Below are 26229 nucleotides of genomic sequence, written 5' to 3'. Positions count from 1 at the left end.
GGGGAACCACGTGGTTTTCCTCGAGTTGCAGTGGGATTTTCGAATTACGACGGGGAATTCAGGCTTCCTCTTGTGTTGTCCCAGGGAAGTCCATTCTTCCATTCGAGGTGCGAGGGAGAGCAGGGGATTGCTCTCGAGTCACTTCAGGGCAAATGAGACCTCATCTATGCTTGTGTCTAGGACCTAATGTTCCTCTCCAGGGGCGACAGGGATCTCGGGGTTGCATTCCAGACTCACCTGAGGAGTCAGGCCTGGTATATAGGGGAAGCAAAGAATTCCGCTCTCCTCTCGAGTCCCAACGGGTATCTCTTGGAGCCCACAGAGTGGCCTAAAGGGAGTCAGGCCTCCTGTGGAGTTTGAAGAGAGGCCTCGAGATTGCTCTCCAGGCCATGCAGGAAAAGAAGGCCTTCATCTCGCGATGACGGAGGCGTCTCGTGTGTTTTCTCGAGCTGGGGAGCCAGTGTGGGATTTCTCACGAGGTATGACGGGGAGCTCAGGGAGCCTCTCGTGTGGCGCCAGGGAAGTCAAGTCTCCATGCGAGTGGCGAGGGGGAATGCGTCATTGCTCTCGAGTCATGGTAGGGGAATCGGGATTCAAGATGCGTTGAAGGAGGATTTTCGAGGTCTTTCTCGGGTTGCGTCAGGAAACCCTCTGTTCCCTCGACTTGTGCCAGTGACCTCAGGGAGCTTCTAAGGGTGCCTGTGAGAAGTCGCAATACTGTGGATTTGGGAGGGGCCTCTCGGGCCTCCACTGTTTTTGGTGTAATGGAAGAGGGCCTCATCTCGAGTGGAGTCAGGAACCTCAGGGTTCCTCTCCATTTCGGACTCCGATCGCAGGGTCCCTTCAGAGTTGGGACCGGAGAGTCAGGCCTCGTCTTGAGTGGAGGAATGGAACTCTGCTTGCCTCTCGAGTTGTTCATGGGATGACAGGCCTCTTGTCGAGCTGTGTGTGGATCCTGCGGCTTTTACCGAATGATGCACGGGAGTGTCAGTGACCCTTCGTTTTGTGCCTTCGTCCACAGGGTTGCCTTCGAAGAGGTGTCCAGGCATCGGGTTCTTATCAAGAGCGTACCGGGAAATCATAGTCTTTTGGCATGTGGTACCACCCGCGAGCTACGTCTCGAATTTCCTCGTGAGACTGGCCTCATCCTGAAGTGCCCCGTGAAGGTCGGGAACCCCTTACAAACAAAGCAGGGGAAGTTACCCTGCTATCACGAACAGGAGGGGAGAAGGGGCTCAGATAAACTGGTGCCGGGAACCTCGGTGTTCACCTCGAGTGAGACCGATATTTCGGGGAACTTTTGGGGTCACATCAAGGGTGTCAAGTATCGTTTTGCACTTCAAGACGGAACGTGGGACTTTTCTTGAGAAGCTGTAGCGGGCAAGGGCCTCATCTTGTGATGACGAGGGAACCAAGTGCTTTTTCTCGAGTTGCGGCGGGATTCTCGAGTTACGAAGGGGAATTCAGGCTTCCTCTTGTGTTGGCCCAGGGAAGTCCAATCTTCCATTCGAGTTGTCAGGGAGAGCGGGGGATTGCTCTCGAGTTACAGAAGGGCAAAAGAGACCTCATCTAGGCTTGTTTCCAGGACCTAATGTTCCTCTCCAGGGGAGACAGGGATCTCGGGGTTGCATTCCAGACCCACCTGGTGAGTCAGGCCTTGTCTCGAAGGGAAGCAAAGGACTCAATTCTCCTCTCGAGTCGCGACGGGTATCTCTTGGAGCCCACTAAGTGGCCTAAAGGGAGTCAAGCCTCCTGTGGAGTTTGGAAAGAGGATTCGGGATTCCTCTCCAGGCCATGCAGGAAAAGAAGGCCCTCATCTCGCGATGACAGGGGCATATGGTGAGTTTTCTCAAGCTGCGGCGTCAGTGTGGGGTTTCTCACGAGGTACGACAGGGAGCTCAGGGAGCCTCTCTTATGGCGCCAGGGAAGTCAGGTCTCCATATGCGTGGCGAGGGGGTGCGTGTCATTTCTATAGAGCCATGGAAGCAGATTCGGGCTTCAAGACACGTTGAAGTAGGACTCTCGAGGTCTTTTTCCCATTGTGGCAGGAAACCCTGGGTTCCCTCGACATGTGCCGGTGACCTCATGGAGCTTCTCCGGGTGCCTCTGAGAAGTCAGGGGTACTGTGGAGTTGGGAGGGGCCTCTCTGGACTCCACTGGGATTGGTGCAATGGATGAGAGCCTCATCTCGAGTGGAGGCAGGTACCTCATGTTTCCTCTCCTGGGTTTCCTGTCGCTGGTACTGACTCGGATCGCAGTTTCCCTGCAGAGTTGGTACAGAAAATCAGGTCTCGTCTTGTGTGGAGGAATGGAACTCCACTTGCCTCTCGAGTTGTTCACGGGCTGACAGACCACTTGTCGAACTGTGTTTGTAACCTGCGGGTTTTTCTGGACGATGCACGGTGTCAGTGCCCCTTCGTGTTGTGCTTTCATCCACAGGTTTTCCTTCGTAAAGGTGTCACGGCATCACGTTCTTATCAAGAGCAGACCGGGAAATCGGGGTCTTTCGGCTTGTGGCACCACCCACGAGGCTATGTTTCGAATTTCCTCGTGAGACCTGCCTCATCCTTAGGCGCGCTGGAAAGGTCGGGAACCCCTTCCAGACATAGCAGGGGAATCGACACTCCTGTCGCGATCACGAGGGGAGAAGGAGCTCAAATGATGTGGTTCCGGGAACCTCGGTGTTCCTTTCGAGTGAGACCGGTATGTCGGGGAATTTTGAGATTGCATCAAGGGTGCCAAGTACCGTTTCGCACTTCAAGACAGAAAGTGGGACTTCTCTTGAGTCGCTGTAGCGGGCAAGGGCCTCATCTAGCGCTGATGGGGGAACCACGTGGATTTTCTCGAGTTTCGGCGGGATTCTCGAGTTACGATGTCGAATTCAGGCTTCCAATTGTATTGGCCCAGGGAAGTCCAATCTTCAATTCGATTTGCGAGGGAGAGCTGGCGATTGCGCTCTAGTAACTGCAGTGCAAAATAGACCTCATCTAGGCTTGTGTCCAGGACCGAGTTTTCCTCTCCAGGTGTGACAGGAACTCGGGGTTGCATTCCAGACTCACACGGGGAGTCAGGCCTCGTCTCGAGGGGAAGCAAAGGACTCTGCTCTCCCTTCAGGTCCTGACAGGTATCTCTTGGAGCCAACTGAGAGGCCTAAAGAGAGTCAAGCCTCCTGTGGAGTCTGGAGAGAGGACTCGATTTTGCTCTCCATGCCAGGCAGGAAACAAGTCCCTCATCTCGTGATGACGGGGGCGTATCGTGGGTTTTCTCGAGCTGCGGTGCCTGAATGGGGTTTCCGAAAAGGTACGATGGGGAGCTCAGGGAGACTCTCTTCAGGAGTCAGGGAAGTCAGGTCTCCATGCGCATGGCGATGGGGAGCGGGTCTTTGCTCTCGAGTCATGGTAGGGGAATCGGGCCTCAAGACGCGCCGAAGGACTCTCAAGGTCTTTCTCGGGTCGCAGCAGGAAACCCTGGGTTCCCTGGACTTGAGCCGGTGACCTCAGGTAGATTCTCAAGGTGCCTCTGAGAATTCAGGGATACTGTGGAGTTGGGAGGGGCCTCTCGCGACTCATCTGGGTTTGGTGCAATGGAAGACGGCCTCACCTCGAGGGGAGACAGGAACCTCAGGATTCCTCTCCGTTTCGGACTCCGACCGCAGGGTTCCTGCAGAGTTGGGACAGGAGAGTCAGTCCTCGTCTTGTCTGAGGAAGGGAAGCCCGCTGGACTCTCGAGTTGCTCAGGGGGTCGCAGGCCCCTCGTCGAGCTGTGTGTGGAACCCGCGGGTCGTTGCAGACGATGCACGGGGGTGGCAGTGCCCCTTCGTGTTGTGCCTTCACCCACAGGGTTGCTTTGGAAGAGGGGTCTGGGCCTCGGGACCTTCTCAAGAGCGGACCGGGGAATCGGGGGCGTTCGGCATGTGGCCCCACCCCCGTGGCTCATCTCGAATTTCTTCGTGAGACCGTCCTCATGCTGAGGTGCGCCGGGAAGGCCGGGAACCCCTTCCAGACCATGCGGGGGAATCGCCTCTCCTGTCGCGATCAGGAGGGGAGAAGGGGCTCAGAGGAAGCGGTGCCGGGACCCTCGGTATTCCCCTCGGGGGACCCCGGCGTGTCGGGGGACTTTTGGGGGTGGCAGGAAGGCTGTCAGGGACCGTTTCGCCCTTCAGGGCGGAACAGGGGACTTCCCTTGAGACGCCGTGGCGGGCAAGGGCCTCATCTTGCCAAGAGGTGGGAACCACGTGGTTTTTCTCGAGTTGCGGCGGGATTCTCGAGTTACGACGGGGATCTCAGCCTTCGCATTGGCTTGGCCCTGGGAAGCCCAATCTTCCCCTCGGGTTGCGAGGGAAAGCTGGGGGTTGCGCTCGAGTCACTGCAGGGCCGAAGAGACCTCACCTAGGCGTGTGTCCGGGACCTAATATTCCTCTCCAGGGAAGGCAGGGATCTCGGGGTTGCATTCCAGGCTCCCCCGCGGAGTCAGGCCTCGTCTCGAGGGAAGCCAAGGACTCCGCTCTCCTCTCGAGTCGCGACGCGGGTCTCTTGGAGCCCCCTGAGCGGCCTCAAGGGAGTCCAGCCTCCTCTTCCGTTTGGAGAGAGGACCCGGGATTGCTCTCCAGGCCATGCTGGAAAAGAAGGCCCTCAGCTCGCGAGGATGGGGGCGTCTCAGGGGTTTCCTCGAGCTGCGGCGCCCGTGGGGGTTTTCTCCCGAGGCACGACGAGGATCTCAGGAAGCCTCTCGTGCGGTGCCAGGGAAGTCAGGTCTCCATGAGCGTGGTGAGGGGGAGCGCGTCCTGGCTCTCGAGTCACGGGAGGGGACTTGGGCCTCGAGACGCGTTGAAGAAGGACTCTCGAGGTCTTTCTCGGGGGGCGGCGGGAAACCCTCGTTTCCCTCGCCTTCGGCCGGGGACCTTAGGGAACTTGCCAGTGTGCCTCTGAGAGGCGAGCGATCCTGTGGAGGTGGCGGGGCCCCACGGGACTCCGCTGGGTCTGGCGCAATGGAAGAGGGCCTCACCTCGAGGGGAGGCAGGAACCTCAGGCTTCCTCTGCGTTTCGGACTCCGACCGCAGGGTCCCTGCAGAGTTGGGACAGGAGAGTCAGGCCTCGTCTTGTCTGAGGAAGGGAACCCCGCTGGCCTCTCGAGTTGCTCAGGGGATCTCAGGCCCCTCGTCGAGCTGTGTGTGGAACCCGCGGGTCTTTGCGGATGCTGCACGGGGGTGGCAGTGCCCCTTCGTGTTGTGCCTTCACCCACAGGGTTGCCTTCGAAGAGGGGTCCGGGCCTCGGGTCCTTCTCAAGGGCGGACCGGGGAATCGGGGGCGTTCGGCATGTGGCCCCACCCACGTGGCTCGTCTCGAATTTCCTCGTGAGTCCGGCCTCATCCTGAGGTGCGCCGGGAAGGCCGGGAACCCCTTCCAGACCACGCAGGGGAATCGCCTCTCCTGTTGCGATCAGGAGGGGAGAAGGGGCTCAGAGGAAGCGGTGCCAGGAACCTAGGTGTTCCCCTCAGGGGAACTCGGCGTGTCAGGGGACTTTTGGGGGTCGCAGGAAGGCTGTCAGGGACCGTTTCGCCCTTCAGGGCGGAACAGGGGGCTTCCCTTGAGACGCCGTGGCGGGCAAGGGCCTCATCTTGCCAAGAGGTGGGAACCACGTGGTTTTTCTCGAGTTGTGGCGGCATTCTCGAGTTACGACGGGGATCTCAGCCTTCCCCTTGGCTTGGCCCTGGGAAGCCCAATCTTCCCCTCGGGTTGCGAGGGAAAGCTGGGGGTTGCGCTCGAGTCACTGCAGGGCCGAAGAGACCTCACCTAGGCGTGTGTCCGGGACCTAATATTCCTCTCCAGGGAAGGCAGGGATCTCGGGGTTGCATTCCAGGCTCCCCCGGGGAGTCAGGCCTCGTCTCGTGGGGAAGCCAAGGACTCCGCTCTCCTCTCGAGTCGCGACGCGGGTCTCTTGGAGCCCCCTGAGCGGCCTCAAGGGAGTCCAGCCTCCTCTTCCGTTTGGAGAGTGGACCCGGGATTGCTCTCCAGGCCATGCAGGAAAAGAAGGCCCTCAGCTCGCGAGGACGGGGGCGTCTCAGGGGTTTCCTCGAGCTGCGGCGCCCGTGGGGGTTTTCTCCCGAGGCACGACGAGGATCTCAGGGAGCCTCTCGTGCGGCGCCAGGGAAGTCAGGTCTCCATGCGCGTGGCGAGGGGGAGCGCGTCCTGGCTCTCGAGTCACGGGAGGGGACTAGGGCCTTGAGACGCGTTGAAGAAGGACTCTCGAGGTCTTTCTGGGGTGGTGGCGGGAAACTCTCGTTTCCCTCGCCTTCTGCCGGGGACCTTAGGGAACTTGCCAGGGTGCCTCTGAGAGGCGAGGGATCCTGTGGAGGTGGCGGGGCTCCTCGGGACTCCGCTGGGTCTGGCGCAACGGAAGAGGGCCTCACCTCGAGGGGAGGCAGGAACCTCAGGCTTCCTCTGCGTTTCGGACTCCGACCGCAGGGTCCCTGCAGAGTTGGGACAGGAGAATCAGTCCTCGACGTGTCTGAGGAAGGAACCCCGCTGGCCTCTCGAGTTGCTCAGGGGGTCTCAGGCCCCTCGTCGAGCTGTGTGTGGAACCCGCGCGTCTTTGCGGACGATGCACGGGGGTGGCAGTGCCCCTTCGTGTTGTGCCTTCACCCACAGGGTTGCCTTCGAAGAGGGGTCCGGGCCTCGGGTCCTTCTCAAGGGCGGACCTGGGAATCGGGGGCGTTCGGCATGTGGCCCCACCCACGTTGCTCGTCTCGAATTTCCTCGTGAGACCGGCCTCATCCTGAGGTGTGCCGGGAAGGCCGGGAACCCCTTCCACACCACGCAGTGGAATCGCCTCTCCTGTCGCGCTCAGAAGGGGAGAAGGTGCTCAGAGGAAGCGGTGCCGGGACCCTCGGTGTTCCCCTCGGGGGACCCCGATGTGTCGGGGGACTTTTGGGGGTCGCAGGAAGGCTGTCAGGGACCCTTTCGCCCTTCAGGTCCGAACAGGGGACTTCCCTTGAGACGACGTCGCGGGCAAGGGCCTCATCTTGCCAAGAGGTGGGAACCACGTGGTTTTTCTTGAGTTGCGGCGGGATTCTCGAGTTACGACGGGGATCTCAGCCTTCCCCTTGGCTTGGCCCTGGGAAGCCCAATCTTCCCCTCGGGTTGCGAGGGAAAGCTGGGGGTTGCGCTCGAGTCACCGCAGGGCCGAAGAGACCTCACCTAGGCGTGTGTCCGGGACCTAATATTCCTCTCCAGGGAAGGCAGGGATTTCGGGGTTGCATTCCAGGCTCCCCTGGGGAGTCAGGCCTCGTCTCGAGGGGAAGCCAAGGACTCCGCTCTCCTCTCGAGTCGCGACGCGGGTCTCTTGGAGCCCCCTGAGCGGCCTCAAGGGAGTCCAGCCTCCTCTTCCGTTTGGAGAGAGGACCCGGGATTGCTCTGCAGGCCATGCAGGAAAAGAAGGCCCTCAGCTCGCGAGGACGGGGGCGTCTCAGGGGTTTCCTCGAGCTGCGGCGCCCGTGGGGGTTTTCTCCCGAGGCACGACGAGGATCTCAGGGAGCCTCCCGTGCGGCGCCAGGAAAGTCAGGTCTCCATGCGCATGGCGAGGGGGAGCGCGTCCTGGCTCTCGAGTCACGGGAGGGGACTAGGGCCTGGAGACGCGTTGAAGAAGGACTCTCGAGGTCTTTCTCGGGGGGCGGCGGGAAACCCTCGTTTCCCTCGCCTTCTGCCGGGGACTTAGGGAACTTCCCAGGGTGCCTCTGAGAGGCGAGGGATCCTGTGGAGGTGGCGGGACCCCTCGGGTCTCCGCTGGGTCTGGCGCAACGGAAGAGGTCCTCATCTGGTTGGGAGGCAAGAACCTCAGGATTCCTCTCCGTTTTGGACTCCGACTGCAGGGTCCCTGCACAGTTGGGACAGGAAAGTCAGGCCTCGTCTTGTCTGAGGAAGGGAACCCCGCTTGCCTCTCGAGTTGTTCAGGGGGCCACAGGCCCCTCGTCGAGCTGTGTGTGGAACCCGCGGGTCTTTCCGGACGATGCACGGTGATGTCAATGCCGCTTAGGTCTGTGCCTTCACCCACAGGGTTGCCTTCTAAGAGGGGTACGTCATCGGGTTCTTCTCAAGAGCGGTCCGGGGAATCGGGGTCGTTCGGCGTGTGGCACCACCCACGTGGCTCATTTCAAATGTCCTCGTGAGACCGGCCTCCTCCTGAGGTGCGCCAGGAAGGCCAGGATCCCCTTCCAGACCACGCAGGGGAATCGACTCTACTGTCGCGCTCAGGAGGGGAGAAGGGGCTCAGATGAAGTGGTGCCGGGCCCCTCGGTGTTCCCCTCAAGGGAACCAGGCGTGTCGGGGAACTTTTGGGGTCACATGAAGGCTGTCAGGTCCCGTTTCGCACTTCAGGGCGGAACAGGGGACTTCCCTTGAGACGCCTTCACGGGCAAGGGCATCATCTTGCGAAGAGGTAGGAACCACGTGGTTTTTCTCGAGTTGCGGCGGGATTCTCGTGTTACGACGGGGGATTACAGGCTTCCTCTTGTGTCGGCCCTGGGTAGCCCAATCTTCTATTCTAGTGGCGAGCGAAAGTTGGGGTTGCGCTCGAGTCACTGCAGGGCCAAAGAGACCTCATCTAGGCCTGTGTCCAGGACCTAATGCTCCTCTCCAGGGAAGACAAGGATCTCGGAGTTGAATCCCATGCTCCCCCGGGGAGTCAGGCCTCGCCTCGAGGGGAAGCAAAGGACTCCGCTCTCCTCCCGAGTCGCGACGCGGATATCTTGGTGCCCCCTGAGTGGCCTCAAGGGAGTCCAGCCTGCTCTTCACTTTTGAGAGAGGACTCGTGATTACTCTCCAGGCCAGGCAGGAAAAGAAGGCCCTCACCTCGCGAGGAGGGGCCATCTCAGGGGTTTCCTCGAGCTGCGGCACCCGTGGGGGTTTTCTCCCGAGGCACGACGAGGATCTCAGGGAGCCTCTCGTGTGGTTCCAGGGAAGTCATGTCTCCATGCATATGGCGAGAAGGAGCGCGTCATTGTTCTCGAGTCATGGGAGGGGACTAGGGCCTCAAGACACGTTGAAGAAGGACTCTCGATGTCTTTCTCGGGTTGCAGCGGGAAACCCTCGTTTCCCCCGACTTCTGCCGGGGACCTGAGGAAACTTCCCAGGGTGCTTCTGAGAGGTGAGGGACGCTGTGGATTTGGTGGGGCCTCTCGGGACTCCACTGGGTTTGTCGCAATGGAAGAGGGCCTCATCTCGAGTGGAGGCAGGAACCTCAGGCTTCCTCTCCAATTCTGACTCTGATCGTAGTGTCCCTGCAGAGTTGGGACAGGAGAGTCAGGCTATGTCTTTTCTGAGGAATGGAACTCCGCTTGCCTCTCGAGTTGTTCATGGGGTTTCAGGCCCCTTGTCAAACTGTGTGTGGAATCTGCAGGTTTTTCCAGACGATGCATGGGGGTGTCAGTGACCCTTCGTTTTGTGTCTTCATCCACAGGGTTGCCTTCGAAGAGGTGTCTGGGCATCGGGTTCATTTCAAGAGCGGACCGGGAAATCGGGGTCATTCGGCATGTGGCACCACCCACGTGGCTCATCTCGAATTTCCTCGTGAGACCAGCATCATCCCGAGGTGTGGCGGGAAGGCCGGGAACCCCTTCCACACAAAGTAGGGGAATCGATTCTCCTGTCGCGATCAGGAGGGGAGATGGGGCTCAGATGAAGTGGTGCCGGGACCCTCGGTGTTCCACTCGAGGGAACCCGGCGTTTCAGGGAACTTTAGGGGTCGCATCAAGGGAGCCAAGTACCGTTTCCCACTTCAGGACGGAACATGGGACTTCCCTGGAGACGCTGTAGCGGGCAAGGGCCTCATCCTGTGAAGACGTTGGAACCACGTCGTTTTTCTCGAGTTGCATTGGGATTCTCAAAAACGACAGGAATTTCAGGCTTCCTCTTGGGTTGGCCCTGGGAAGCCCAATCTTCAATTCGAGTTGCGATGGAAAGCTGGGGGTTCTGCTCGAGTCACTACAGGGCCAAAGAGACCTCATCGAGGCGTGTGTCCAGGACCTAATATTCCTCTCAAGGGAAGACAGGGATCACGGGTTTCCATTCCAGACTCCCCCGGGGGGTCAGGACTCGCCTGGAGGGGAAGCAAAGACTCCGCTTTCCTCTCAAGTCGCGACACGGATCTCTTGGAGCCCACTGAGTGGACTCAAGGGTGTCGAGCCTCCTCTTCAGTTTGGAGAGAGGACTCGGGATTGCTCTCCAGGCCAGGCAAGAAAGAAGGCCCTCATCTCGCGATGACGGGGGCGTCTCATGGGTTTCCTCAGGCTGCTGCGCCCATGGGGGTTTTCTCACGAGGCACGATGAGGAGCTCAGGGAGCCTCTCGTGCGGCGCCAGGCAAGTCAGGTCTCCATGCGCATGGCGAGGGGGAGCTGGTCATCACTCTCGAGTCATGGGAAACGGCTAGGTCCTCAAGAGGCGTTGAAGAAGGACTCTCGAGGTCTTTCTCGGGTTGCGGCGGGAAACCCTTGTTTCCCTCGACTTCTGCAGGGGACCTTAGGGAACTTCTCACGGTGCTTCTGAGAGGTGAGGGATGCTGTGCAGTTGGCAGGGCCTCTCGTGACTCTGCTGGGTTCGGCGCAATGGAAGAGGGCCTCATCTCGAGGGGAGGCAGGAACCTCAGGCTTCCTCTCGGATTCGGACTCCGACTGCACGGTCCCTGCAGGGTTGGGACAGGAGAGTCATGCCTCGTCTTGTCTGAGGAATGGAATTCTGGTTGCCTCTCGAGTTGTTCCGGGAGTCTCAGGCCCCTTGTCGAGCTGTGTGTAGACCCTGCGGGTTTTTCCGGATGATGCACGGGGGTGTCAGTGCCCCTTCGTGTTGTGCCTTCACCCACAGGGTTGCCTTCGAAGAGGTGTCCGGGCATCGGGTTCTTATCAAGAGCGGACCGGAAAATCGGAGTCGTTCGGCACTTGGCACCTCACATGTGGCTAGTCTCGAATTTCCTCCTGAGACCGGCCTCATCCTGAGGTGCGCCAGGAAGGCCGGGAACCCCTTCCAGACAAAGCAGGGGAATCGACTCTCCTGTCGCGATCAGGAGGGGAGACGGGGCTCAGATGAAGTGGTGCCGGGACCCTCGGTGTTCCCCTCGAGGGAACCCAGCGTGTCGGGGAACTTTTGCGGTCACATCAAGGGTGTCAAGTACCGTGTCGCCCTTCAGGGCGGAACATGGGACTTCCCTGGAGACACCGGGAACTTCGGTGTTCCCCTGGAGTGAGACCGGTATGTTGGGGAACTTTGGGGTCACATCAAGGGTGCCAAGTAGCATTTCGAACTTTAAGATGGAACGTGGGACTTCTCTTGAGACTCTAGCTGGCAAGGGCCTCATATTGCGATGAAGGGGGAACCACATGGTTTTTAAGACTTGAGGCTGTATTCTCGAATTACGATGGGAAATTCAGACTTCCTCTTGTGTTGACCGTGGGAAGACCAATCTTCCATTCAAATTGTGAGGGAGAGATGGAAGTTGCTCGAGTCACTGTAGGGCAAAATAGACCTCATCTAGGCTTGTGTCTAGGACATAATGTTCCACTCCAGGGGTGACATGGATCTCGGGGTTGCATTCCAAACTCACCCGGGGAGTCAGGCCTCGTCTCCAGGGAAGCAAAGGACTCCACTCTCCTCTCGAGTCGCACCGGGTATTTCTTGGACCCAACTGAGTGGCCTAAAGGGAGTCAGTACTCCTGTGAAGTTTGGAGAGAGGACCAGGAATTGCTCTCCAGGTCAGGCAGGAAAAGAAGGCCCCCATCTCTCCTTGACGGGGGCATCTTGTGGTTTTTCTCGAACTGCGGCACCAGTGTGGGTTTTCTCACGAGGTACGATGGGGTACTCAGGGAGCCTCTTGTGTGGTACTAGGGAAGTCAGTTTTCCTGCTCGTGGCGAGGGGAACGCGTCCTTGCTCTGGAGTCATGGTAGGGGAATCGGGCATCAAGAGACGTTGAAAAAGGACTCTCCAAGTCTTTCTCGGGTTACTTCAGGAAACTCTGGGTTCCCTCGTCTTGTGCCAGTGACCTCAGGTAGCTTCTCACGGAGCCTCTGAGAATTCAGGGATACTGTGGTGTTGGGAGGGGCCTCTCGGGACACCACTGAGTTTGGTTCAATGGAAGAGGGCCTCTTCTCTAGTTGAGGCAGGAACCTCAGGGTTCCTCTCCATTTCTGACTCCAATTGCAGGGTCCCTGAAGAGTTGGGACAGGAGAGTAAGGCCTCGTCTTGTGTGAAGGAATGCAACTTCACTTGCCTCTCGAGTTGTTCACGAGGTGACAGTCCACATTTGGAGCTGTGAGTGGAATCTGCGGGTTTCTCCAGACGATGCATGGGGATGTCAGTGTCCCTTCGTGTTGTGCCTTCATCCACAGGGTTGCCTTCGAAGAGATGTCCGGGCGTCAGGTTCTTATCTAGAGTGGACCGGGAATTCGGGATCTTTCAGCATATGGCACCAACCATGAGGCTACTTTTCGAATTTCCTCATGAGACCGGCCTCATCCGGAGGTTCGCGGGGAACGTCGGGAACCCCTTGCAGACAAAACATGGGAATCGACCCTTCTGTCGCGATCAGGAGGGGTGAAGGGGCTCACAGGAAGTGGTGCCGTGAACTTTGGTGTTTCCCTCGAGTGAGACCGGTATGTCAGGGAACTTTGGGGGTCGCATCAAGGGTGCCAAGTACCGTTTTGTACTTCAGGATGGAACGTGGGACTTCTCTTGATACGCTGTAGCGGCCAAGGGCCTCATCTTGCGATGACGGGGGAGCCACGTGGTTTTTCTGGAGTTGCGGCGGGATTCTCGAGTTACGACGGGGATTTCAGGCTTCCTCTTGTGTTGGGCCAGGGAAGTCCAATCATCCATTCGAGTTGCGAGGGAGAGCTGGGGGTTGCGCTCGAGTCACTGCAGGGCAAAGGAGACCTCATCTAGGCTTGTGTCCAGGACTTAATGTTCCTCTCCAAGGGCCACAGGGATCTCAGGTTTGCATTCCAGACTCACCCAGGGAATCAGGCCTCATGTCGAAGGGAAGCAAAGGACTCCGCTCTCCTTTCGAGTCGCGACGGGCACCTCTTGGAGCCCACTTTGTGGCCTAAAGGGAGTCAAGCCTCCTGTGAAGTTTGGAGAGAGGACTTGGGACTGCTCTCCAGGCCATGCAGGAAAAGATGGCCCTCATCTCGCGATGACGGAGGGATCTTGTGGGTTTTCTCGAGCTGCGGCGCCAGTGTGGGGTTTCACACGAGGTACGACGGGGAGCTCAGGGAGCCTCTCGTGTGGCGCCAGGGAAGTCAGGTCTCCATGTGCGTGGCGAGGGGGAGCGCATTATTGCTCTCGAGCTATGGTAGGGGAATCTGACCTCAAGACACATTGAAGAAGGAGTCTCGAGGTCTTTCTTCGGTTGTGGCAGGAAACCCTTATTTCCCTCGACTTTTGCCGGTGGCCTCAAGGAGCTTCTCAGAATGCCTATGAGAAGTCAGGGATACTGTGGAGATGGGAGGGGACTCTCGGGACTCCACTGGGTTTGTTTTAATGGAAGAGGGCCTCATCTCGGGTTGAGGCAGGAACCTCAGGTTTCCTCTCCATTTCTGACTCAGATCGAAGCATGCCTGCAGAGTTGGGATTGGATACTCAGGCCTCGTCTTGTCTGAGGAAGGGGACTCCGCTTTCCTCTCTCATTGTTTAAGGGGTGACAGGCCAGTTGTGGAGCTGTATGTGGATCCTGCGGGGTTTTCCGGACGATGAACAGGGTTGCCAGTGCCCCCTCGTGTAGTGCCTTCATCCACAGGGTTGCCTTAGAAGAGGTGTCCGGGCATCGGGTTCTTATCAAGAGCAAGACCGAGAAATCGGGGTCTTTTGGCACGTGGCACCAACACGAGGCTACGTCTCGAATTTCTTCGTGAGACTGGCCTCATCCTGAGGTGCGCCATGAAGGTCGGGAACCCCTTCTAGACAAAGCAGGGGGATCGACCTTCCTGCCGTGATCAGGAGCGGAGAAGGGGCTCAAATGAAGTGGTGCCAGGAACTTCGGTGTTCCCTTGGAGTGAGACCGGTATATTGGGGAACTTTTGGGGTCGCATCAAGGGTGCCAAGTAGCATCTCGAACTTTATGACGAAACATGGGACTTCTCTTGAGACTCTGTAGCGGGCAAAGGCCTCATATTGCGATGAATGGGGAACCACGTGGTTTTTAAGAGTTGCGGTGGGATTCTCGAGTTACAACGGGAAATTCAGACTTCCTCTTGTGTTGGCCCAATGAAGACCAATCTTCCATTCGAATTGCGAGGGAGAGATGGGTGTTGCTCTCGAGTCACTGTAGGGCAAAATAGACCTCATCTAGGCTTTTGTCCAGGACATAATGTTCCTCTCCAGGGACAACAGGGATCTCGGGGTTGCATTCCAGACTCACCTGAGGTAAGGCCTCGTCTCGAGGGGAAACAAAGTACTCTGCTCTCCTCTCAAGTCGCGACAGGTATCTCTTGGAGCCCATTGAGTGGCCTAAAGGGAGTAAAGCCTCCTGTGAAGTTTGGAGAAAAGACCAGAGATTGCTCTCCAGGTCAGGCAGGAAAAGAAGTCCCCAATCTCGCGATGACGGTGGGTTTTCCCGAGCTGCGGCGCCAGTGTGGGGTTTCTCACGAGGTATGACGGGGAGCTCAGGGAGCCTCTCATGTGGCGCCAGGGAAGTCAGGTGTCCATGCGCATGGCGAGGGGGAGCGTGTCATTGCTCTCGAGTCATGGTAGGGGAATCCGTCCTCAAGACGCGTTGAAGAAGGACTCTTGAGGTCTTTCTCGGGTTGCGGCAGGATACCCTGTGTTCCCTCGACTTGTGCCGGTGACCTCAGGGAGTTGCTCAGGGTGCCTCTGAGAAGACACTGATACTGTGGAGTTGGGAGGGGCCTCTCGGGACTCCACTGGGTGTGGTATAATACAAGAGGGCCTCATCTCGTGTTGAGGAAGGAACCTCAGGGTTCCTCTCCATTTCAGACTCCGATCTCAGGATTCCTGCAGAGTTGGGACAGGAGAGTCAGGCCTCGTATTCTGTGGAGAAATGAAACTTAGCTTGCCTCTCGAGTTGTTCACGAGGTGACAGGTCACTTGTCGAGCTGTATGTGGAACCTGCAGAATTTTCCAAAAGATGCACGGGTGTTCAGGGTCCCTCCTTGTTGTGCCTTCATCCTACGGGATGCATTCCAAGACGTGTACGGGCATCGGGTTCTTATTAATAGCTGACCGGGAAATGGGGTCTTTCCGCATGTGGCACCACCCACGAGGCTACATCTCCAATTTCCTCGTGAGACAGGCCTCATCCTGATGTGCGCTGGGAAGATCGGTAACCCCTTCCACACAAAGCAGGAGAAAAGACACTCCTGTTGCAATCAGGAGGGGAGAAGGGGCTCAAATGATGTGGTGCGGGGAACATGGGTGTTACCCTCGAGTGAGGCCTGTATGTTGGGGAACTTTGGGGGTGCCATCATGGGTGCCAAGTACCGTTTAGCACTTCAGTAGGAACGTGGGACTTCTTTTGAGACGCTGTGGCGGGCAAGGGCCTCATGTTGCGAAGACGATGGAACCACGTGGTTTTTCTCGAGTTGCGGCGGGATTCTCGAGTTACGACGTGGATTTCAGGCTTCCTCTTGTGTTGGCCCTGGGAAGCCCAAACTTCCCTTCGAGTTGCGAGGGAAAGCTGGATGTTGTGCTCGAACCACTGCAAGGCCAAAGAGACCTCATCTAGGCGTGTGTCCAGGACCTAATAGTCCTCTCAAGGTAAGACAAGGATCTCGGGATTGCACTCCAGACTCCCCCGGGGAGTCAGGCCTCGCCTCGAGGGGAAGCAAAGGACTGCGCTCTCCTCTAGAGCCCCAACGCGGATCTCTTGGAGCCCACTGAGTCGCCTCAAGGGAATCCATCCTACTCTTCAGTTTGGAGAGAGGACTCGGGATTGCACTCCAGGCCAGGCAGGAAAAGAAGGCCCTCAGCTAGCGAGGACGGGGGCGTCTCAGGGGTTTCCTCGAGCTGCGGTGCCCATGGGGGTTTTCTCCCGAGGCACGACGAGTATCTTAGGGAGCCTCTCGTGCGGCGCCAGGGAAGCCAGGTCTGCATGCGCGTGGCGAGGGGGAGCGCATCATTGCTCTCTAGTCCAGAGAGGGGACAAGGGCCTCAAGACACTTTGAAGAAGGACTATCGAGGTCTTTCTCGAGTGGCGGCGGGAAACCCTTATTTCCCTCGACTTCTGCCGGGGACCTGAGGGAACTTCCCAGGGTGCCTCTGAGAGGTGAGGGATGCTGTGGAGTTAGCGGGGTCTCTCGGGACTCCGCTGGGGTTTGCGCAATGGAAGAGGGCCTCATCTCGAGGGGAGGCAGGAACATCAGGCTTCCTCTCTGTTTCTGACTTCGACCCTCCGACTTCAGGGTCCCTGCAGAGTTGGGAGCGGAGAGTCAGGCCTCGTCTTGTCTGAGTAAGGGAACCCCGCTGGCCTCTCGAGTTGCTCAGGGGGTCTCAGGCCCCTCGTCGAGCTGTGTGTGGAACCCGCGGGTTTTTGCGGACGATGCACGGGGGTGGCAGTGCCCCTTCGTGTTGTGCCTTCACCCACAGGGTTGCCTTCAAAGACGGGTCAGGGCCTCGGGTCGTTCTCAAGGGCGGACCGGGGAATCGGGGGCGTTCGGCATGTGTCACCACCCACGTGGCTCGTCTCGAATTTCCTCGTGAGACCGGCCTCATCCTGATGTGCGCCGGGAAGGCCGGGAACCCCATCCAGACCACGCAGGGGAATCGCCTCTCCTGTCGCGATCAGGAGGGGAGAAGGGGCTCAGAAGAAGCGGTGCCGGGACCCTCGGTGTTCCCCTCGGGGGAACCCGGCGTGTCGGGGGAATTTTGGGGGTCGCAGGAAGGCTGTCAGGGACCGTTTCGCCCTTCAGGGCGGAACAGGGGACTTCCCTTGAGACGCCGTGGCGGGCAAGGGCCTCATCTTGCCAAGAGGTGGGAACCACGTGGTTTTTCTCGAGTTGCGGAGGGATTCTCGAGTTACGACGGGGATCTCAGCCTTCCCCTTGGGTTGGCCCTGGGAAGCCCAATCTTCCCCTCGGGTTGCGAGGGAAAGCTGGGGGTTGCGCTCGAGTCACTGCAGGGCCGAAGAGACCTCACCTAGGCGTGTGTCCGGGACCTACTATTCCTCTCCAGGGAAGGCAGGGATCTCGGGGTTGCATTCCAGGCTCCCCCGGGGAGTCAGGCCTCGTCTCGAGGGGAAGCCAAGGACTCCGCTCTCCTCTCGAGTCGCGACGCGGGTCTCTTGGAGCCCCCTGAGCGGCCTCAAGGGAGTCCAGCCTCCTCTTCCGTTTGGAGAGAGGACCCGGGATTGCTCTCCAGGCCATGCAGGAAAAGAAGGCCCTCAGCTCGCGAGGACGGGGGCGTCTCAGGGGTTTCCTCGAGCTGCGGCGCCCGTGGGGGTTTTCTCCCGAGGCACGACGAGGATCTCAGGGAGCCTCTCGTGCGGCGCCAGGGAAGTCAGGTCTCCCTGCGCGTGGCGAGGGGGAGCGCGTCCTGGCTCTCGAGTCACGGGAGGGGACTAGGGCCTCGAGACGCGTTGAAGAAGGACTCTCGAGGTCTTTCTCGGGGGGCGGCGGGAAACCCTCGTGTCCCTCGCCTTCTGCCGGGGACCTTAGGGAACTTCCCAGGGTGCCTCTGAGAGGCGAGGGATCCTGTGGAGGTGGCGGGGCCCCTCGGGACTCCGCTGGGTCTGGCGCAACGGAAGAGGGCCTCACCTCGATGGGAGGCAGGAACCTCAGGCTTCCTCTCCGTTTCGGACTCCGACCGCAGGGTCCCTGCAGAGTTGGGACAGGAGAGTCAGGCCTCGTCTTGTCTGAGGAAGGGAACCCCGCTGGCCTCTCGAGTTGCTCAGGGGGTCTCAGGCCCCTCGTCGAGCTGTGTGTGGAACCCGTGGGTCTTTGCGGACGATGCACGGGGGTGGCAGTGCCCCTTCGTGTTGTGCCTTCACCCACAGGGTTGCCTTCCAAGAGGGGTCCGGGCCTCGGGTCCTTCTCAAGGGCGGACCGGGGAATCGGGGGCGTTCGGCATGTGGCCCCACCCACGTGGCTCGTCTCGAATTTCCTCGTGAGACCGGCCTCCTCCTGAGGTGCGCCGGGAAGGCCGGGAACCCCTTCCAGACCACGCAGGGGAATCGCCTCTCCTGTCGCGATCAGGAGGGGAGAAGGGGCTCAGAGGAAGCGGTGCCGGGACCCTTGGTGTTCCCCTCGAGGGAACCTGGCGTGTCGGGGGGCTTTTGGGGGTCGCAGGAAGGCTGTCAGGGACCGTTTCGCCCTTCAGGGCGGAACAGGGGACTTCCCTTGAGACGCCGTGGCGGGCAAGGGCCTCATCTTGCCAAGATTTGGGAACCACGTGGTTTTCCTCGAGTTGCGGCGGGATTCTCGAGTTACGACGGGGATCTCAGCCTTCCCCTTGGGTTGGCCCTGGGAAGCCCAATCTTCCCCTCGGGTTGCGAGGGAAAGCTGGGGGTTGCGCTCGAGTCACTGCAGGGCCGAAGAGACCTCACCTAGGCGTGTGTCCGGGTCCTAGTATTCCTCTCCAGGGAAGGCAGGAATCAAGGAGTTGCATTCCAGGCTCCCCCGGGAAGTCAGGCCTCGTCTCGAGGGGAAGCCAAGGACTCCGCTCTCCTCTCGAGTCGCGACGCGCGTCTCTTGGAGCCCCCTGAGCGGCCTCAAGGGAGTCCAGCCTCCTCTTCCGTTTGGAGAGAGGACCTGGGATTGCTCTCCGGGCCATGCAGGAAAAGAAGGCTCTCAGCTCGCGAGGACGGGGGCGTCTCCGGGGTCTCCTCGAGCTGCGGCGCCCATGGGGGTTTTCTCCCGAGGCACGACGAGGATCTCAGGGAGCCTCTCGTGCGGCGCCAGGGAAGTCAGGTCTCCATGCGCGTGGCAAGGGGGAGCGCGTCCTGGCTCTCGAGTCACGGGAGGGGACTAGGGCCTCGAGACGCGTTGAAGGAGGACTCTCGAGGTCTTTCTCGGGGGGCGGCGGGAAACCCTCGTTTCCCTCGCCTTCTGCTGGGGACCTTAGGGAACTTCCCAGGGTGCCTCTGAGAGGCGAGGGATCCTGTGGAGGTGGCGGGGCCCCTCGGGACTCCGCTGGGTCTGGCGCAACGGAAGAGGGCCTCACCTCGATGGGAGGCAGGAACCTCAGGCTTCCCCTCCGTTTTGGACTCCGACCGCAGGGTCCCTGCAGAGTTGGGACAGGAGAGTCAGGCCTCGTCTTGTCTGAGGAAGGGAACCCCGCTGGCCTCTCGAGTTGCTCAGGGGGTCTCAGGCCCCTCGTCGAGCTGTGTGTGAAACCCGCGGGTCTTTGCGGACGCTGCACGGGGGTGGCAGTGCCCCTTCGTGTTGTGCCTTCACCCACAGGGTTGCCTTCGAAGAGGGGTCCGGGCCTCGGGTACTTCTCAAAAGCGGACCGGGGAATCGGGGGCGTTAGGCATGTGGCCCCACCCACGTGGCTCGTCTCGAATTTCCTCGTGAGACCGGCCTCATCCTGAGGTGCTCCGGGAAGGCCGGGAACCCCTTCCAGACCACGCAGGGGAATCGCCTCTCCTGTCGCGATCAGGAGGGGAGAAGGGGCTCAGAGGAAGCGGTGCCGGGACTCTCGGTGTTCCCCTCGGGGGACCTCGGCGTGTCGGGGGACTTTTGGGGGTCGCAGGAAGGCTGTCAGGGACCGTTTCGCCATTCAGGGCGGAACAGGGGACTTCCCTTGAGACGCCCTCGTGGGCAAGGGCCTCATCTTGCCAAGAGGTGGGAACCACGTGGTTTTTCTCGAGTTGCGGCGGGATTCTCGAGTTACGACGGGGATCTCAGCCTTTCCCTTGGGTTGGCCCTGGGAAGCCCAATCTTCCCCTCGGGTTTCGAGGGAAAGCTGAGGGTTGCGCTCGAGTCACTGCAGGGCCAAAGAGACCTCATCTAGGCGTGTGTCCAGGACCTAGTGCTCCTCTCCAGGGAAGACAAGGATCTCGGGGTTGCATCCCATGCTCCCCCGGGGAGTCAGGCCTCGCCTCGAGGGGAAGCAAAGGATCCGCTCTCCTCCTGAGTCGCGACGCGGATATCTTGGTGCCCCCTGAGTGGCCTCAAGGGAGTCCAGCCTCCTCTTCACTTTTGAGAGAGGACTCGTGATTACTCTCCAGGCCCGGCAGGAAAAGAAGGCCCTCACCTCGCGAGGACGGTGGCATCTCAGGGGTTTCCTCGAGCTGCGGCACCCGTGGGGGTTTTCTCCCGAGGCACGACGAGGATCTCAGGGAGCCTCTCGTGCGGCCCCAGGGAAGTCATGTCTCCATGCACGTGGCGAGGAGGAGCGTGTCATTGTTCTCGAGTCACGGGAGGGGACCAGGGCCTTGAGACGCGTTGAAGAAGGACTCTCGAGGTCTTTCTCGGGTTGCAGCGGGAAACCCTCGTTTCCCCCGACTTCTGCCGGGGACCTGAGGAAACTTCCCAGGGTGCCTCTGAGAGGTGAGGGACGCTGTGAATTTGGCGGGGCCTCTTGGTACTCCACTGGGTTTGTCGCAATGGAAGAGGGCCTCATCTCGAGTGGAGGCAGGAACCTCAGGCTTCCTCTCCAATTCTGACTCTGATCGTAGTGTCCCTGCAGAGTTGGGACAGGAGAGTCAGGCTATGTCTTTTCTGAGGAATGGAACTCCGCTTGCCTCTCGAGTTGTTCATAGGGTTTCAGGCCCCTTGTCAAACTGTGTGTGGAATCTGCAGGTTTTTCCAGACGATGCATGGGGGTGTCAGTGACCCTTCGTTTTGTGTCTTCATCCACAGGGTTGCCTTCGAAGAGGTGTCCGGGCATTGTGTTCTTATGAAGAGCAGCCTGGGAAATCGGGGTCGTTCAGCATTTGGCACCACCCACGTGGCTAGTCTCGAATTTCCTCATGAAACCGGCCTCATCCTGAGGTGTGCCGCGAAGGTCATGAAACCCTTCCAGACAAAGCAGAGGAATCGACCCTCCTGTGGCGATCAGGAGGGGAGAAGTGGCTCAGATGTTGTGCTGCTGGGAACCTCGGTGTTTCCCTCAAGTGAGACAGGTATGTCGGGTAACTTTTGGGGTCGCATAACGCGTTCCAAGTACCGTTTCGCTCTTCAAATTGGAACGTGGGACTTCTCTTGGGGTGCTCCAGCGGGCAAGGGCCTCATCTTGGAATGACTGGGGAACCACTTGGTTTTTCTCTAGTTGCGGTGGGATATTTGAGTTACCACAGGGAATTCATGCTTCCTCTTGTGTTGGCCCACAAAAGTCTTATCTTCCATTCGAGATTCGAGGAAGAGCTGGAGGTGCGCTCTAGTCACTGAAGGCAAAAGAGACCCCACCAAGGCTTGTGTGCAGGACCTAATGTTCATGTCAAGGGGCGACAGGAATCTCGGGGTTGCATTCCAGACTCACCCTGGAGTCAGGCCTCGTCTCGAGGGGAAGCAAAGGACTCTGCTCTCCTCTCGAGTCGGACGGGTATGTCTTGGAGCCCACTGAGTGGCTTAAAGGGAGTCAAACCTCCTCTGGTGTTTGGAGGGAGGACACGGGATTGCTCTCCAGGCAATGCAGGAAAAGAAGGCCCTCGTCTCCCGATGACTGGGGCGTCTCGTAGGTTTTCTCGAGCTGTGGCGCTAGTGTGGGGTTTCTCACGAAGTAAGACTGGGAGCTCAGTGAGCCTCTCATGTGGTGCCAGGGCAGTCAGGTCTCTATGCACGTGGTGAGAGGGAGCCCGTCATTGTTCTCGAGTCATGGTAGGGGAATTGGGCCTGAAAACGTGTTAAAGAAGGACTCTCGAGGTCTTTCTTGGGTTGCAGCAGGAAACCCTGGGTTCCATCGACTTGTGCCAGTGACCTCAGGAAGCTTCTGAGCGTGCCTCTGAGAAGTCAGGGTCACTGTGGAGTTGGGAGGGGCCTCTCGGAACTCCACTGGGTTTGGTGCAATGGAAGAGGGCCTCATGACAAGTTGAGGCAGGAACCATAGGGTTCCTCTCCTGGCTTCGAATGCGCCGGATCTGACTCGGATCGCAGAGTCCCTGCAGAGTTGGGACAGGAGAGTCAGGCCTCGTCTTGTGTGGAGGAATGGAACTCCGCTTGACTCTCGCGTTGTTCATGGGGTGACAGGCCACTTGTCGATTTGTATGCGGAACTTGCGGGTTTTTCTGGACGATGCACTGGGGTGTCACTGCCCCTTCTTGTTGTGCCTTGTTCCACAGGATTGCCTTCGAGTTGGGTTCTGCCATCGGGTTCTTATCAAGAGCGGACCAGGGAATTGGGGTCTTTTGGCATGTCGCACCACCCACGAGGCTATGTCTCGAATTCCCTCGTGAGACTGGCCTCATCTTGATGTGCGCCAGGAAGGTCGGGAACGCCTTCCAGACAAAGCAGGGGAATCGAACCTCCTGTCGCGATCAAGAGGGGAGAAGAGTCTCAGATGAAGTGGTGCCGGGAACCTCGGTGTTCTCCTCAAGTGAGACTGGTATGTCGGGGAACTTTTGGGGTCGCATCAAGGGTTCCAAATAACTTTTCGCTCTTCAATACGGAACGTGGGACTTCTCTTGAGACGCTGTAGCGGGCAAGGGCCTCATCTTTCGATGACGGGGGAACCACGTGGTTTTTCTTGAGTTGGGGCGGGATTCTCGAGTTACAACTGGGAATTCAGGCTTCCTCTTCAACTGGCCTAGGGAAGTCCAGTTTTCATTCGAATTGTGAGTTAGAACTGGGGATTGCTCTCGAGACACTGCAGGGCCAAATAGACCTCATCTAGGCTTGTGTCCAGGACCTAATGTTCCTCTGCTGGGGCGAAAGCGATCTCGGCATTGCATTCTCGACTCACCCGGGGAGTCAGGCCTCGTCTCGAGGGGAAGCCAAGGACACCGCTCTCCTGTCAAGTCGCGACGGGTATATCTTGGAGCTCACTGTGTGGCCTAAAATGAGTCAAGCCTCCTGTGAAGTTTGGAGAGAGGACTCAGGATTGCTCTCCAGGCCATACAGCAAAAGAAGGCCCTCATCTCGTGAGGACTGGGGCGTCTCGTGGGTATTCTCGAGCTGCGGCTCCAGTGTGGTGTTGCTCACGAGGTATAATGGGAGCTCAGGGATCCTCTCCTGTGGCGCCAGGGAAGTCAGGTTTCTATGCGCGTGGCTAGGGGGAGCGCGTCATTGCTCTCGAGTCATGGTAGGGGAATGGCACCTCAAGACGCGTTGAAGAAGGACTCTCGAGGTCTTTTACGGGTTGGGGCAGGAAACCCTTGGTTCCCTCGACTTGTGCCGGTGATCTCAGGAAGGTCTAAGGGTGCCTCTGAGAAGTCAGGGATACTGTGCAGTTGGGAGGGGTCTCTCGGGACTCCACTGGGTTCGGTGCAATGGAAGAGGGCCTCATCTCGAGTGGAGGCAGGAAACTCATGTTTCCTCTCCTGACTTCCCCTGGGCCAGATCTGACTCGGATCGCAGTTTCGCTGCAGAGTTCGAACAGGAGAGTCAGGCCTCGTCTTTTGTGGAGGAATGGAACTCTGCTTGCCTCTCCAGTTGTTCACGGGGTGACAGGTCACTTCTCGAGCTGTGTGTGGTACCTGCGGGTTTCTCCGGATGATACCCAGGGGTGTCAGTGCCCCTAAGTGTTGTGCCTTCATCAAAAGGGTTATCTTCAAAGAGGTGTCCGGGCATCAGGATCTTATCAAGAGCGGACCGGGAAATCGGGGTCTTTCGGCATGTGTCACTATCCAAGTGGCTATGTCTCGAATATCCTCGTGAGACCGGCCTCATCCTGAGATGCACCAGGAAAGGTGGGAACCCCTTCAAGACAAAACAGGGGAATCGACCCTCCTGTCGCGATCAGGAGGGGAGAAGGGGCCCAGATGTAGTGGTGCCGGGAACCTCGGTGTTCTCCTCGAGTCAGACTGGTGTGTCGAGGAACTTTTGAGGGCGCATCAAGGGTGCCAATACCGTTTCGCACTTCAAGACGGAACGTGGGACTTCTCTTGAGACGCTGTAGGGGGCAAGGGCCTCATCTTGGGATGACGGGGGAACCACGTGGCGTTTCTCGAGTTGTGGCGGGATTCTCGAGTTTCGACGGGGAATACAGTCTTCCTCATGTGTTGGGCCAGGGAAGTCCTATCTTCCATTCGAGTTTAAAGGGAGAGCTGGGGATTGCTCTCGAGTCACTGCAGGGCAAAATAGACCTCATCTAGGCTTGTGTCCAGGACTTAATGCTCGTCCCTAGGGGCGACAGGGATCTTGGGGTTGCATACCAGACTCACCCGGGGAATCAGGCCTCGTCTCGAGGGGAAGCAAAGAACTCCGCTGTCCTTTTGAGTCGCGATGGGTATCTCTTGGAGCCCACTGTGTGCCCTAAAGGGAGTCAAGCCTCCTGTGGTGTTTGGATAGAGGACTCGGGATTCCTGTCCAGGCCATGCAGGAAAAGAAGGCCCTCATCTCGCGATGATGGCGGCGTCTCGTGGGTTTTCTGGACTGCCGCGCTAGTGCCGGGTTTCTGATGAGGTACGAGAGGGAGCTCAGGGAGCCTCTCGTGTGGCGCCAGGGAAGTCAGGTCCCCATGAGATGGCTAGGGGGAGCTCGTCATTGCTGTCGAGTCATGGTAGGGTAATCGGGCCTCAAGACGGGTTGAAGAAGGACTCTCGAGGTCTTTCTCGGGTCACTGCATAAAACCCAGGGTTCCCTTGACTTGTGCCTGCGACCTCAGGGAGCTTCTCAGAGTGCCTCTGAGAAGTCAGGGATACTGTGCAGTTTGGAGGGGCCTCTCGAGACTCCTCTGCATTTGGTGGAATGTAAGAGGGACTCATCTCGAGTTGAAGCAGGAACCTCAGTGTTCCTCTCCATTTCTGACTCAGATCGCAAGGTCCCTGCATGTTGGTACAGGAGAGTCAGGCCTCGTCTTTTCTGGAGGATGGGACTCCTCTTGCCTCTCGAGTTGTTCTCGAGGTGACAGGCCACTTGTCGAGCTGTGTGTGTAACCTGCCCGTTTTTCCGGATGATGCACAGGTGTGTTAGTGCCCCTTCGTGTTGTACCTTCATACTCAAGGCTGCCTTCCAAGAGGCGTCCGAGCATCGGATTCTTATCAAGAGCGGACCGGGAAATTGGAGTCTTTCAGCAAGTGGCACCACCCACAAAGCTACGTATCGAATTTCCCCATGAGACCGGCCTCACCCTGAGTTGTGCAGGGAAGGTCGGGCCCCCTTGCAGACAAAGCAGGGGAATCGACCCACCGGTCACGATCAGGAGGGGAGAAGGGGCTTAAATGAAGTGGTGCCGGGAACCTCGGTGTTCCCCTTGAGTGAGACCGGCGTGTTGGGGGACTTTTGGGGTCGCATCAAGGGTGCCAAGTACCGTTTCGCATTTCAAGATGGAACCTGGGACATCTTTTGAAACGCTGTAGCGGGCAAGGGCCTCATCTTGCGATGACGGGAGAACCACGTGGTTTTGCTCGAGTTGCGGCGGGATTCTCGAGTTATGACCGGGAATTTAGGCTTCCTTTTGTTGGCCTTGAAATCCAATCTTCCTTTCGGGTTGCGAGGGGGAGCTGGGGATTGCGCTAGAGTCACTGCAGGGCAAGAGAGACCTAATCTAGGCTTGTGTCCAGGATCTAACGTTGCTCTCCAGGGGCGACAGGGATCTCGGGTTTGCATTCCAGACTCATCCGGGGAGTCAGTTCTCACCTCGAGGGTAAGCAAAGAATTCCGCTCTCGTCTCGAGTCGCGATGGGTATCTCTTGGAGCCCACTGTGTGTACTAAAGGGAGTCAAGCCTCCTGTGGAGTTTGGAGAGAGGACTCGGGATTGGACTCCAGGCCATGCAGGAAAAGAAGGCCCTCATCTCGAGATGACGGTGGCGTCTCGTGGGTTTTCTCGAGCTGCGGCGCCAGTGTGGGGTGTCTCATGAAGTACCACGGGGATCTCAGGGAGCCTCTTGTATGGCGCCAGGAAAATCCAGTATTCCATTCGAGTTGCAAGTTAGAACTGGGGATTGCTCTCCAGTCACTGCAGGGCAAATTAGACCTCATCTACGCTTGTGTCCAGGACCTAGTGTTCCACTACTGGGCCAACAGGGATCTCAGGGTTGCATTCTCGACTCACCCGGGGAGTCAGGCCATGTCTTGAGGGGAAAAAAAGGACTCCGCTCTCCTGTCGAGTCGCGACAGGTATCTCTTGGAGCCCACTGCGTGGCGTAAAGGGAGTGAAGCCTCCTATGGAGTTTGGAGATGACTCGGGATTGTTT

This window comes from Bubalus kerabau, unplaced genomic scaffold (assembly GCF_029407905.1).
Source record: "Bubalus kerabau isolate K-KA32 ecotype Philippines breed swamp buffalo unplaced genomic scaffold, PCC_UOA_SB_1v2 scaffold_26, whole genome shotgun sequence".
Lineage (NCBI taxonomy): Eukaryota > Metazoa > Chordata > Mammalia > Artiodactyla > Bovidae > Bubalus > Bubalus kerabau.
The sequence above is the reverse complement of the archived record's forward strand: the minus strand, read 5'-3'. Positions refer to the sequence as shown.